The sequence below is a fragment of the Rhinopithecus roxellana genome, chromosome 11 (assembly GCF_007565055.1).
Source record: "Rhinopithecus roxellana isolate Shanxi Qingling chromosome 11, ASM756505v1, whole genome shotgun sequence".
In the NCBI taxonomy this organism is placed as follows: Eukaryota; Metazoa; Chordata; class Mammalia; order Primates; family Cercopithecidae; genus Rhinopithecus; species Rhinopithecus roxellana.
In genome coordinates, this window is record NC_044559.1 from 91384019 (window position 1) to 91398685 (window position 14667).

At 40.2% G+C, this 14667-nt stretch overlaps 1 pseudogene; it reads left to right on the forward strand.

Annotated features, from left to right (window-relative positions):
* The first annotated feature begins 481 nt into the window (after positions 1-481).
* On the forward strand, positions 482-1421 carry LOC104671808 (annotated as a pseudogene).
* The last annotated feature ends 13246 nt before the right edge of the window (positions 1422-14667 follow it).

A 14667-nucleotide genomic window follows, 5' to 3' on the forward strand; every position in this document is an offset into this window, starting at 1 on the left:
AATCCAAAAGCTAGCAAAAGACAAGAAATAACTAAGATCAGAGTGGAATGAACGAGATAGAGACATGATAAAACCCTTCAAAAAAAAAAATCAATGAATCCAGGAGCTGGTTTTTTGAAAAAAATTAATAAAATACATAGACCACGAGCAACCCGCTTGGGTCCCCTTCCACGCTGTGGAAGCTTTGTTCTTTGACTCTTCACAATAAATCTTGCTGCTGCTCTCTTTCAGCCCCCCACACTGTAACACTCACCTCAAAGGTCCGCGGCTTCATTCTTGAAATCAGCGAGACCACGAACCCACCTGAAGGAAGAAACTCCGGACACATCTGAAGGAACAAACTCTGAACACACCATCTTTAAGAGCTGTAACACTCACCACCAAGGTCCGCAGTTACATTCTTGAAGTCAGCGAGACCAAGAACCTACCGGAAGCAACCAATTCTGGACACAGCAAGACATGAAACCTCTACCTACTCACTCAGAATCATTTCTGCACCAACCATGGCCACCTTCGTGGAGCTCAGTACCAAAGCTGAGATGCCCATTGTGGGCCTGGGCACTTGGAAGTCTCCTCTCAGCAAAGTGAAAGAAGTGGTGAAGGTGGCCATTGATGCAGGATATCACCACACTGACTGTGCCTATGTCTAACAGAATGAACATGAGGTGGGGGAAGCCATCCAAGAGAAGGCTGTGAAGCGGAAGGACCTCTTCATCATCAACAAGTTGTGGTCCACTTTCTTTGAGAGACCCCTTGTGAGGAAGGCCTATGAGAAGACCCTCAAGGACCTGAAGTTGAGCTATCTGGATGTCTATCTTATTCACTAGCCACAGGGATTCAAGTCTGGGGATGACTTTTTCCCAAAAGATGATAAAGGTAACATGATCGGTGGAAAAGCAACGTTCTTGGATGCCTGGGAGGCCGTGGAGGAGCTGATGGACGAGGGGCTGGCGAAAGCCTTTGGGGTCTCCAATTTCAACGACTTCCAGATAGAAAGGCTCTTGACAAACCTAGACTGAAATATAAACCAGTGACTAACAGGCTGAGTGTCACCCATACCTCACACAGGAGAAACTGATCCAGTACTGCCACTCCAAGGGCATCACCATTATGGCCTACAGCCCCTTAGGCTCTCCGGACAGATCTTGGGCCAAGCCAGAGGACTCTTTCCTGCTGGAGAACCCCAAGATTAAGGAGATTGCTGCAAAGCACAAAAAACTGCAGCCTGGGTTCTGATCTGTTTCCATATCCAGAGGAGTGTAACTATGATCCCCAAGTCTGTGACACCAGCATGCATTGTTGAGAACATTCAGGTCTTTGACTTTAAATTGAATGATGAGGAGATGGCAACCATACTCAGCTTCAACAGAAACTGGAAGGCCTCTCATTTGGAGGACTATCCCTTCGATGCAGAATACTGAGGTTGAATCTCCTGGTGAGATTACACAGGAGATTCTCTTTCTTCGCTGAAGTGTGACTATCTCCACTCAAGTCCTATTTTAGCCAAGCTTATCTGAGATCACAGTGAACTTCGTTCTATTGTAGGTCAGAATCAAGATGCTGTTTTAGACATTTATTTCTGCATGTTCAACTAGGATCAGAATATCACAGAAAAGCATGACTTGAATAAGCAAATGACAATTTTTTCCACGTATCTGATCTGAACAAATGTTTGTTAAGCACCACAAACTCTGCCAACACTGAGGGTGTAAAGATAAATAATAAAAAATAATGATGGTAAAAAAATAGACCACTAGCTAGACTAATAAAGAGGAAAAGAGAGAAGAATCAAATAGACACAATAAAAAATGATAAAGGAGATATCACCAATGACCCCAAAGAAATACAACCAACCATCAGAAAATACTATAAACACCTCTATGCAAATAAACTAGAAAATCTAGAAGAAATTGATAAATTCCTGGACACATACACCATCTCAAGACTAAACTAAGAAGAATTTGAATCCCTGAATAGACCAATAACAAGTTCTGAAACTGAGGCAGTAATAAATAGCTACCAACCAAAAAAAAAAAAACCCAGGACCAGACAGATTTACAGCCAAATTCTACCAGAGGTACAAAGAGGAATGGGTACCATTCCTTCTGAAATTAATTCAAACAACTGAAAAGGAGGGACTTTTCTTTCACTCATTTTATGACGCCAGCATCATCCTGATACCAAAACCTGGCACAGATATAACAAAAAAAGAAAACTTCAGGCCAATATCCCTGATGAACATTGACGCAAAAGTCCTCAGTAAAATACTGGCAAACCAAATCCAGCAGCATCAAAAAGCTTATCCACCATGATCAAGTCAGCTTTATCCCTGGGATGCAAGCATGGTTCAACATACACAAATCAATAAATGTAATTCATCACATAAGCAGAACTAAAGACAAAAGCCACGCAATTATCTCAACAGACGCAGAAAAGGCCTTTGATAAAATTCAACATCCCTTCATGTTAACAACTCTCAATAAATTAGTTATTGATGGAACATATCTCAAAATATTCAGAGCCATTTCTGACAAACCCACAGCCAATATCATACTAAATGGGCAAACGCTGGAAGCATTCCCCTTGGAATCTGGCACAAGACAAGGATGCCCTCTCTCTTTCTCACCACTCCTATTCAACATAGAATGGAAGTTCTGGCCAGGGCAACAGGCAAGAGAAGGAAATAAAGGATATTCAGATAGGAAGAGAGGAAGTCAAACTGTCTCTGCAGACAACATGATCCTATATTTAGAAAATCCCGTTGTCTCAGTCCAAAAGCTCCTTAAGCTGATAAGCAACTTCAGCAAACTCTCAGGATACAAAATCAATGTGCAAAAATCACAAGCATTCCTATACACCAACAATAGACAAACAGACAGCCAAATCATGAATGAACTCCCTTTCACAACTGCTGCAAATAAAATACTTAGGAATACCGATAAAAAGGGATGTAAAGGACCTCTTCAAGGAGAACTACAAACCACTCCTCAAGGAAATAAGGACACAAACAAATGGAAAAACATTCCATGGTCATGGATAGGGAGAATCACTGTTGTGAAAATGGCCATATTGCCCAAAGTAATTTATAGATTAAATGCTATTTCCATTAAACTACCATTGCCGTTTTTCACAAAATTAGAAAAAACTACTTTAAATTTCTTATGGAACCAAAAAAGACCCCTTATAGCCAAGACAATCCTAAGCAAAGAGAACAAAGCTGGAGGCATCATGTTACCCAACTTCAAACTATACTACAAGGCAATAGTAACCAAAACAGCATGGAATTGGTACCAAAACAGACACACAGACCAATGGAACAGAATAGAGATCTCAGAAATAAGGCCACACATCTACAACCATCTGACATTTAACAAATCTGATAAAAACAAGCAATGGGGAAAGGATTCCCTATTTAATAAATGGTGCTGGGAAAACTGGCTAGCCACATGCAGAAAATTGAAACTGGACCCCTTCTTTACAATTCATACAAAAATTAACTAAAGATGGATTAAAGACTTAAATGTAAAACCAAAAACTACAAAAACCCTAGAAAAAATCTAGGCAATACCATTCAGGACATAAACAAAGATTTCATGACAAAACATCAAAAGCAATTGCAACAAAAGCAAACTTTGACAAATAGGACCTAATTAAACGAAAGAGCTTCTGCACAGCAAAAGGAACTATCATCACAGTGAACAGACAACCTACGGAATGGGAGAAAATGTTCACAATCTATCCCTCTGACAAAGGTCTAATATCCAGAATCTACAAGGAACTTAAACAAATTTACAAGAAAACAATGAGCAACTCCATCAAAAAATGGGCAAAGGATATGAACAGACACTTCTCAAAAGAAGATATTTATGTGGCCAAGAAACATATGAAGAAAAGCTCAACATTACTGATCATTAGAGAAATGCAAATCAAAACCACAATGAGATACCATCTCATGAGTCAGAATGGCGATTATTAAAAAGTCAAGAAACAACAGATGCTGGCAAGGCTGTGGAGGAATAAGACTGCTTTTACACTGTTGGTGAGAATGTAAATTAGTTCAACGATTTTAGAAGACAGTGTGGCGATTCCTAAGGGATCTAGAACCAGAAATACAATTTAACCCAGCAATCCCATTACTGAGTATATACCCAAAGGAATATAAATAATTCTATTATAAAGATACATGCACACATATGTTTATTGCAGCACTATTCACAATAGCAAAGACATGGAATCAATCCAACTGTCCATCAGTGATGGACTGGATAAAGAAAATGTGGTACATATACACCATGAAATGCTCTGCAGCCATAAAAAGGAACAAGATCATGACCTTTGCAGGGACATGGATGGAGCTAGAAGCCATTATTGTCAGCAAACTAACACAGGAACAGAAGACCAAACACCACACGTTCTCACTTACAAGTGGGAGCTGAATAATGAGAACACATGGATACAGGGAGGGAAACAACACACACTGGAGCCTGTTGTGGGGGCGTAGGGAGGGAGAGCATCAGGATAAACAGCTAATGCATTTGGGGCTTAATACCTAGGTGATGGGTTGTTAGGTACAGCAAACCACCATGGCACACGTTTACCTATGTAACAAACCTGCACATCATGCAAATGTATCTCAGAACTTAAAATAAATTTTTAAAAAAGAAGGAATGATACTAGACCCCTATCTCTCACCATACACAAAAATCAAGTCAAAATGGATAAAAGACTTAAGTCTAAGACCTGAAACTATGAAACTAGTATTAATAGAAGAAAACATTGGGGAAATGCTCCAGGACATTGGTCTAGGCAAGATTTTCTGTGTAAGACCTCAAAAGCACAGGCAACCAAAGCAAAAATAGACAACTGGGATTTTATCAAGATAAAAGTCTTCTGTACAGCAGAGGAAACAATCAACAAAGTGCAAAAACAACCCACAGAATGGGGGGAAAGATCCTCAAACCACCCATCTGACAAAGGATTAATAACCAGAGTATATAAGGAGCTCAAACAACTCAATGGAGAAGAAAATAATTATAATCTGATCAGAAAGTGGGCAAAAGAGCTGAACAGACATTTCTCAAAAGAATACATACATGGCTGGACATGGTGTCTCAAGCCTGTAATCTCAGCAGTTAGGGAGGCTGACGTGAGAGGAGCAACTGAGGACAGAAATTTGAGACCAGCCTGGACAATATAGCAAGACCCCATGTCTACAAAAAAAAAAATTACATTACCCATGCCTGTAGTAGTCCTAGCTACTTAGGAGGCTGAGGCAAGAGGATCACTTGAGCCCAAGTGTTCAAGGCTGCAGTGACCTGTGATCACTCCACTGCACTCCAGCCTGGGTGACAGGGTGAGACCTTATCTTTTTTTTAAAAAAAAAAAAAAAAAAAAAAAGATGATGATAACATACAAATAGCAATGAGTATGCGAAAAATGCTCAATGTCACTAAACATCAGAGAAATGCATATCAAAACTACAATGAGATAACATCTCACCCCAGTTTAAATGGTTCTTATAAAAAAGACAAGCAATAACTGATGCTGGCAAGGATGTAAAGAAAGGGAAACCATTATATGCAGTTGGCAAGAATGTGAATTAGTACAGCCACTATGGAAAACAGCATGGAGGATCCTCAAAAGACTAAAAATAGAACTACCATATGATCCAGCAATTCCACTACTGGGTATATATCCAAAAGAAAGAAAATTGGCAGGGCATGGCAGCTCATGCCTCTAATCCCAGCACTTTGGGAGGCTGAGGCGGATGTGTCAGGAGTTTGAGATCAGCCTGGCCAACATGGTGAAACCCCGTCTCTACTAAAAATACAAAAATTAGCCAGGTATGGTGACACACACCTGTGATCCCAGTTACTCATGAGGCTGACTCAGGAGAATCACTTGAACCCGGGAGGCAGAGGTTGCAGTGAGCCAAGATCATGCCATTGCAATCCAGCCTGGGCAACAAGAGAGATTCTCTGTCTCAAAAAAAAGAGAAAGAAAGAAAGAGAGAGAGAGAGAGAGAGAGAGAGAGAGAGAGAGAGAGGAGGGAGGGAGGGAGGGAGGGAGGGAGGGAATCAGTATGTCAAAAAGATATATGAACTCCCATGTTTATTTACCCACTATTCATGATAGTCAAAATATGGAATTAATCTAAATGCTCAACAATGGAAGAATGGATAAAAAAAAAGTGGTATAAATATTATTCAGCCATAAAAAAGAATGAAATCCTGTCATTTGCAGCAACATGTATGGAACTGAAGTTCATTACCTTAGTTGAAATAAGCCAAGCACAGAAGACAAATATTGCATGTTCTCACTCATATGTGGAAAGTAAAACAGTGGATCTTATGAAAATAGAGAGAAGACTGGTGGCTACAAGATGCCAGGTTGGGGGGGGGGTGGACAGAGAGATGAAACGAAATTGATTAACCAGATACATATTTATACCTATTCAATAGTTTAATAGAAGAAATAAATCCTAGTTTTTAGATAGATCAGTAGGATGTTTATAGTCTACAGTAGTCTATTGCACATTTCAAAAAAGCTAAAAGAGAATAATTCAAATGTTTCTAGCTTAAAAAAGACAAATATTTAAGGTGATAGATATCCTAACTACAATGATTTAGTATTTACAAATAATGTATTAAATTATCATATGTACCTCAAAACAACGTACATTATGCATCAATAAAAATAAATTAATTTTTAAAAGGCAAGTAACAATATTTTCAAAACACTAAAAAATAAAGAAATGAAGTAGCAATACATGCTGTAACATGGAAAAACCTAGCAAACATGCTAAGAGAAAAAAATTGACATAAAAAGCCACATATTGTATGATTCTATTTACATAAAATGTAATAGGCAAACAGAATATAGAGACAGAAAGCAGATTAGTGATTGCAGGGGCTGAGGAAAGTGGGGAGTGAAGAGTGGTTGCTTAATGAGTACAAGTTTTCCTCTTGGGCTGATGAAAATGTCCTGGAATATACAGTAGTGACAGTAAGACAATATTATGAATGTAATGGAAACCACTGATTCATACACTTGAATGGTTAAAATGGTGAATTTTACCTCAATATAACAGAAGTAGAAAAATTACCATGTACACAGTTAGAACTATGTAAAAATATACATAAGTGTAGGGGAAAAGACTAAAATAATAGTTTTTAAAAGACTTAGGTGGGTTGAGTTTTTTTCTGTTTTTCAAACTTTTTATTAACATATTGTTTTCACAACAAAAAAAGATAATTATCATATATTGAGTAGCTACTATATATTAAACACTGTACTAGGCATTTTAATGAATCAAGAGTGTTTTCCAGCCTGCTGGGTAACCAGAAAACATCTGACAGAAACATGGAAGGGAGCAAAGGTATCTAGTTCTAGGAGGAAAAACTAAATGCCTTAGTTATCTATTGCTATATGACAAACTATCCCTAAACATGGCAGCTTTAAACAATATATATTTAGCAAACATCGCTTGTGTATTTAAAGGCATGGGCATAGATGAGCTCTCAAAGGTCAATGTGATGGTTAATTTTAGGTATCAACTTGACTGGGCTAATGGATGCTGTGATGGTTAATACTGTCAACTTGATTGGATTGAAGGATGCAAAGTATTGTTCCTGGGTGTGTGTGTGAGGATGATGTCAAAGGAGATAAACATTTGAGTCAGTGGACTGGGAGAGGCAGACCCAGCCTCAATCTGGGTGGGCACCATCTAATCAGCTGCCAATGCGGCTAGAATAAAGCAGGCAGAAGTTGGAAAGAGCAGACTTGCTGAGTGTTCCGGTCTTCATCTTTCTCCCATGTTGGATGCTTCCTGCCCTCGAACATCAGACTCAAAGTTCTTCAGCTTTTGGACTCACACCAGTGGCTTGCCAGGGGCTCTCGGGCCTTTGGTCACAGACTGAAGGCTATTGCACTGTCAGCTTCCCTACTTTTGAGGTTTTGGGACTCAGAGTGATCCACCACTTGCTTCCTTTCTCCTCAACCTGCAAACAGCCTATCGTGGGACTTTACCTTCTGATCATGTGAGTCAATTCTCCTTAATAAACTCCCTTTCATATACATGTCTATCCTATTAGTTCTGTCCCTCTAGAGAACCCTGATTAATACAGATGTCCAAATATCTGGTAAAATGTTATCTATGGGTGTGTTTGTGAAGGTATCTCCAGAAGAGATAAACATCTGCATCAGTAGAGTGAGTAAAGAAGACCACCCTCACCAATGCAGGCAGGCAGTATCCAATCCACTGAGGGCCTAAATAGAACAAAAAGGCAGAGGAAGGGCAAAATTTTTCTCTCTCTTACTGAGCTGAGACATCCATCTTTTTCTGCCCCCAGACATCAGCATTTTTGGTTTTTGAGCTTTCAGACCTGAACTGAACTATATCACCAGTTTTCCTGGTTCTTCAGCTTGCAGATGGCAGATCATGAGACTTCTCAGCCTCCCTAACCACATAAAGCAATTCCTATAATAATCTCCTCATGTGTATATGTATATATATATACATACACACACACACACATATATATACACACACACATATATCTTAGGGACCCTGTTTCTCTAGAGAACCCTGACTAATACAGTCAAGGAAAAAGACTTGGTTTTCCTATATAATTTAGTAGCCCCCTCAAAAAATAAGAATTAGTAAAAGGGATGACAGTATCTTGTAAAGAAATAAAACGGTGCTATAACTCCTTAAAGTTATAAGATTGGTGGTCTGTGGATCTAGTTGTGCCCCAATTATAATCCCAATACATTGATCATAGCTGTATTTTAATGTAATCCTTAAAATTGTTCATTTCAGTTGCCTTTATAAAAATCCCACTACATCAACCCCATATATAGAGCGTGTCCATAGAAGTTTTGTAGGGAATCAATTCATTTCTATAAATAACTGGGTATAAGATTTCATTCTTAATAAGCTTATTCTGCCCTTCAATATCTGATTTGGTTTAAAAAAATAGATTAAGATGTCTTTGGTAAGTCCAGATCTCTGCTATCACAAAGTCAAAGAAAACTACTTTTTTGAGAATTCGAGGTTGAATATTACACTGGCATCACACCGTTTAAGAAAAGAAGACCCCATTCTTCTTGATTCTTCTTCTTACTTCTTTTTTTTTTTTGAGACGGAGTCTCGCTCTGTCGCCCAGGCTGGAGTGCAGTGGCCGGATCTCAGCTCACTACAAGCTCCGCCTCCCGGGTTTACGCCATTCTCCTGCCTCAGCCTCCCGAGTAGCTGGGACTACAGGCGCCCGCCACCTCGCCCGGCTAGTTTTTTGTATTTTTTAGTAGAGATGGGGTTTCACTGTGTTAGCCAGGATGGTCTCGATCTCCTGACCTCGTGATCAGCCCGTCTCGGCCTCCCAAAGTGCTGGGATTACAGGCTTCTTCTTACTTCTTAATTGGCCATGGCATTAAGAGACTGCTTAGGTAGGAAAATCCTATAAGTAAGCTTCCCTAGTGCTAACTAGGACATATCTTCAATCTTCTTCAAACATTTACGTATGAGTACCACAGTGACTAAAATCTAACCCACAATTAATTACTTAAGCTTTAAAAGTACGGTCATTTGCAATGCAGCAATTCCTTGGCAATTATTTCCATCACTTTTCATGATACCTTTAATTTACTGACTAAATCTTAATGAAGGTTTTATTGCCAATAACTTCATAATATTCTTTGTCCAATTTGTACTAAGTCCTCTCACATATGGTATCCAAAACATATACCTAGAGTTATTCTCCAATTCATATGAAATTACAGAAAAGAAACCCTAAATAGTGGCAAAGCCTCTAAAACTCTGCAGTTGTTGTCAAACCTATTCCTTTCAAGTGAAATGCAAAAGCACACAAGGCAGCTTAAGTTAAAATTACCACACTTTGATCACCTCTTGTTGGTTACTATGTGTTTTGTGTGAAATTTTCATAATACAACTGTGTAAAAGAAAGAACAAGGATTTGGGGTCTGATTGGCCTAGCTTGAATTGTGTGGTAGGCAAAAATCTAAGATGTCCCCAAGATTCCCATCCCTGCTATTACACTCCCTAAATAATCCCCTTCACTTCTGCAGGACTTATGAATATAATAGAATAATCACTTTCATAATTGCATTCTATTATACAAAACTCCATTGTAGCAGACTACAGAGGAATTACCACGCTGACCTTGAAGAAGCAAAGTACCATGTTGTGGAAACAGCCACACGGCAAGGAACAAAGTGGGCAGCCTATAGGAACTGAAAATGTCCCCCTACTGACAAGCAGCAAGTCTTACAACCACAGGAGCTGAATTCTGCCAACAACTAGTTATCTTAGAAGAGGACCCCAAACCTCAGATGAGATTGCAGCCCCAGTCACCACCTTGAGACCTATGAGACCCTGAGCAAAGAACCCAGTCAACACATAATCACACTCCTCACCTACAGAAACTGTGAGGTAATAAATGTGTGTTGTTTTAAGCCATTAAGTTTATGGTTCTTTCTTATGCAGCAATAGGAAACAAATACAAGTCACATGCCCACTCCTTGGCCAGAGGAGGGTGGGATACCTTGACTCACAGACAAAGTAAGATTTCATCCAATGGCGGAGGGGTGGTGCCCCTTAAGTACAATTGAGGTGTCAATACCAGTTGGGAGGATAGATTCTGGAATAAAGAACAAAAATGACCCATCACAACACATTCATTATCTGACATCTCATATGCCTTCAACATTCAACTCATGACTCTTCCCTACTGGAGGCTTTGTCTACTGCCATCTATACATCTCGATTTATATGCCATTGTGCCAGAGACTAACAAATAATACATGAGGGCAACAAAATGAGTGAGAACACTAAGCTCATATTACAAGTTATACCTCTGTCTGCCAATACACTCGTGTCGCTTAATGATAAGGATATGTTCTGAAAAATCCATCCTTAGATGATTTCTTCATTGTGCAAACATTATAGAGTGTACTTACACTAACCTAGATGGTATGGACTACCACACACTTAGTCTATATAATACAGCCCCTAGGGTCCCCAACTGGTACCGATCCGTGGCCTGTTAGGAACCAGGTCACACAGCAGGAGGTGAGCGGGTGAGAGAGAGAAGCTTCTTCATCTGTATTTACAGCCATTCCCCATTGCTCACATTACAACCTGAGCTCTACCTCCTGTCAGATCAGCATTAGATTCTCATAGGAGCATGAACCCTACTGTAAAGTGCACAACCTACTGTGATGTAGGTTGTGTGTTCCTTATGAGAATCTAATGCCTGATGATCTGTCACTGCCTCCCATCACCCCCAGATGGGACTGTCTAGTTGCAGGAAAACAATCTCAGGGCTCCCACTGATCCTACTTTATGGTGAGTTGTGTATTTCATTACATATTACAATGTAGTAATAATAGATTAATATAAATAATAGAAATAAAGTACACAATAAATGTAATGCACTTAAATCATCCCAAAACCATCCTCCCTCCCCCAGTCTGTGGAAAACTGTCTTCAACAAAACTGGTCTCTGGTGCCAAAAAGGTTGGGGACCACTGGTGTAGCCTATGCTCCTAGACTACAAACCTGTACAGCATATTCAGTAGGCAACCGTAACACAATAGTGTTTGTGTATATAAACATATCTATCTAAACATGGAAAAGATACAGCGAAAATACAGTATTAAAGTTTTATGGGACTGCTGCTGTATATGTGGTCCACCATTGACCCAAATGTCGTTATGAGGCACATGACTGTAATTAGCTATGTGAACTTGGGCAAGCTATTCATGGGCCACAGTTTCCTCCTGTAGATGAAGAGATTGGACTAGCTTTAATGGTTCTTCCAGCATTAAAATGCTATGATTTTACAAAATGCTCCCAAAACCATCAAAATAATTTAAAATAAATTTCTGATTTGCTATAAAAGAAAAAAGAAATGCCATACTGCTCCCAATCACATCCCCTGTTCCTCCCAGTATTCTGTCTGCCTCTGAACATGGCACCAAGAAGGGTTTTCTGAGAAAGCCACAACATATTTTCCTTCTACACCCAAATTAGCTTAATAGAAACTGCCACATAGAAAAACAGAAACAGGGAGTGGCAGGGAGGAGACCATCAGGATCACCAGTGGACCTTTACCAACTGAAATTTGTATATGGTTGCCAAACAATGTTTTATGATATGATTGTCATGAATTAGGAACATATGTATTTTACTTCTGTATTCCTAACTTGCTGCTCACTGCATTAAATGACAATGCTAAAGACTTAAGGTTGGAGCCAAAAGAACTCATTTGGATTTGGAAATTCACATTTTGCAGGGGGGGTGGTGGAAGGAATCAACAATTTTGATCTCTTCGCTCATTCTAGCATTATAATAAATCAGAAAAAAAAGATTATTTCACTGTTTTAAAAGCCTACATTAACTCAAACAAGCTAAAAGTTAAATGTTAAATATAGGTATTTCACTTGAAATGTTGCAAAGACATTTTAATCACAATTGTTTTCACAAAATATACAATAACTTTATAATCGATTCTTTTCCCCATAGTCTTGCTTTCCCCTCCCAAAATAAAAAAAGCCCTCTCAAAGTAAAAATTTTGATTGAGCAATTTTAACCATAATCAATTTCCATTACTGTCAAGCTTTGAAGCAATTGAAGGGATTCTTTAAATGGGAAGGAAAGGTTATGGAGGAAAAGGAGCTTTCAGTAAACATTATCATCATTCAACTGCACAGAAGGAAAGATAAAATGGCTTCAAGATCAAAATACAATGAGTAAAATTAGGTAAAGTTAAATTCTAGGTTATCTCAGGGCATAGGTAAGGGAGGAGGCTACCCCTCATATTGTCTTATGCCCAATTTCTGCCGCCAAAGAAAGAAGAATTAAAAACCAAAAGGCAGAAATGAAATCCACTGGCAGACAGCCCAGCGCCACACACTGGGCCTGGTAGTTAAAGATCAACCCCGACTTAATCGGTTATGTTATCTATAGATTATAGACATTGTATAGAAAAGCACTGTGAAAATCCCTGTCCTGTTCTGTTCTAATTACTGGCACATGCAGCCCCCAGTCATGTACCCCCTGCTTGCTCAATCCATCACGACCCTCTCACGCAGACCCCCTGAGAGTTGTAAGCCGTTAAGATGGACAAGAATTGCTCACTCAGGGAGCTCGGTTTTTGAGAAGTGAGTCTTGCCAAATGCTCTTAGCTGAATAAAGCCTTTCCTTCTTTAACTCCGTGTCTGAGGAATTTTGTCTGCAGCTCGTCCTGCTACATAGGTACAATCTAAGGACAAGATTTAAAAAACAAAAATGTAGTTCTTGGACAATACCTATTAGAAAAAGTGCAAGTGAATTTTGTGTTTATGATAAAATTCATACCTGGCCATGTTGGGAATTATTTTGTTCCCATGCAGTATTCATAGAGAAAATGGGATCCCTCCTATAGCTCTGTCAAAATAAAAAAATAAAATTCCTGAAAGAGCAATCTCAAATCAGACAAAATTTATCCTTACAATTCTCAAATATTCTGCTCCTCTTCCACAATTAAATGGGTGTAGACATTTAACACTATACTTTGGTTTTGAGAAATGGTATGGAAGGTCTCAAGAAAAGTTACACACCTTAACTAGCGGAGTCACTTAACACAGAGGCTTCCAAAGGTCGAGTTGCCTTCCTGCCTTATTATGAAATGTACCATTATGAGAAGGGCATTGAGTTTCCATGAACACTCCCAGAAACTTAAGCTACTGAAAGGCCTTCTGTTATTTTTCTCAAATTGTCCATCAACAGAACTTGGCGCTTCTGTGGCGCCACGTGACGCAGGTACTGGCTTCGCATGCGCTCTGGAATCAGCCGCGCCAACCTGCCGGCACAACCCCGGGCCTCAGGCCTGACGTGGGCGACGACAGCACCAGACCTCGGTTCTCCAGGCTTTAACGAAATAACGCTGGTAAAGCACTTAGGGCAGAAGCCACACAGAACACAAGAAGGCATTAATGGCATTTAAAGGTATTGAATGCAGACTAATGCGCAGAACTTGGTTCTCAGACCAGTCCCCGGCCACCTGAGAGAGCCGAGAGCACACTTGCGGCCTGACGTCTCCCAGCTGAGCTCGGCAATGAAGGGATCACTGGAAAATTAAAAAATGGGAGACGACTGCTTGGGCAGAAGCCCGCCAGGGACTAGCCCACGGGCAAGTATCCCGACTCCTCACACTTCCAGCCTCAATGCGCGAAGAAAGTGTTCTGAAGGCGACGCCCGGCCAAGGCGGGAAACGCCGCGGAAGACGCTTCTCTCGCAGAAATGCCAAATTTTCGAGAGCGCGGGCCCGCAGCACGTAACAGAACAGATCTTTTTGTTTCACGGCCCTCTGGTAGACTTAATGAAGCGGGAGGGCGAAAACCAGGTCAGCGACCAGAAGCTAGGCAAGGTTGCGATTTTCCAAGCACAGCGAAGGGAAGAGTTTCTAAGTTCTGAACGTACCTCTACTCAGGGTGGTTTCTATTATTTCTTCGCATCTATCCTGTAGTTGCCGCACCCGGAGCCCTCAGCTCCGCCGCTTCTCACCGAGCTGAGCTCAGAGGGTGCGTGCCCCGCCCGCTCGCGGGTCTGGCGTGAGCCCAGTGTTTGTTACACTAAAGTGTCTCCGCCTCTCGAGTCTCCTCGTG